Raw genomic sequence first — 1,018 nt, forward strand, 5'->3', positions numbered from 1 at the left:
AGCACTTTTTTAGAGTAAACAATGAAGGGAGAAGTTACTGGGCGTAGGGCTTTTTTAAAACACCTCCTTTCTGGGATAAGTAGTAGATACACTTAGCTACTTATACGTGTTAAACAAAAGCTGTATTTTATATATTTTTTATTATTATTATAAATATGTTTATTAGTTTTATTAATTAAGAAAGCAAAATATATATTAACAATAATATTACAATGAATTTTTAGTAATCATGTGTATTGAATTCAGGATCCTGAGTGGAGTAAAAATATTATAGTTCCCCAGTTTTAATTCGGTTTTATAATAGTACATCATTGCGTAAAAGTTAATTTTCTTAACAATAGATTACTACGGCCGGTCCTGGCGGCTTGTTATAAAGCTGAGTTCCTTGCCATAAATTAGAAAAATCAGCCGAGAACTCTAACAATCAGCTTATGGTAAAGCAGGCGACAAGGGTTTTACCTGAAAGTCGCTTCCGTAAATTTTAGTGGCGCTCCTATCGGCAAAGTACTGAACTAACTGCTCAAATTCTGTCGAATTGATACCCATTTTTTTCAATAACTGTTAGTTTTGGTTAAAAACTCTGCTAACCAATAGATCATTAATTTTCCTCTGATATTCCTATTAAAATTATTCGACGTATTTTGCATTAATTTGTGGTATATTTTGATTTTAATAAACACATTATTATTTAAACAAATTGTACCACTAACAAACATTTAATGATTCTGCGCCCTGTAAAAAGTGATGTTTTATCCATGTGCGAATTTTCAAGCGATTTTATGATGGTTATGACTAAAAAAACTTGAAAAGAAAACAGAAAATGGTGCTTTTTTACGATATTTCTCAGCCATATTTTTTTAGTTGATTGAACTGGTCTCTGCGCCCTAGAATATGAAAAAAGCTGCAGTTTGATGTATGACACATCTATATTAATATCATTTTTTCATACAATAAACCAAAAAAATGTTATACCTCGTCCCCTTAAACCTTGGAATCTACCTTGTCTGCGAAACGTCGT

This window comes from Zophobas morio, unplaced genomic scaffold (assembly GCF_036711695.1).
Source record: "Zophobas morio isolate AGI-343-1 ecotype UQ-CSIRO unplaced genomic scaffold, CSIRO_AGI_Zmor_V1 ptg000022l, whole genome shotgun sequence".
NCBI lineage: Eukaryota > Metazoa > Arthropoda > Insecta > Coleoptera > Tenebrionidae > Zophobas > Zophobas morio.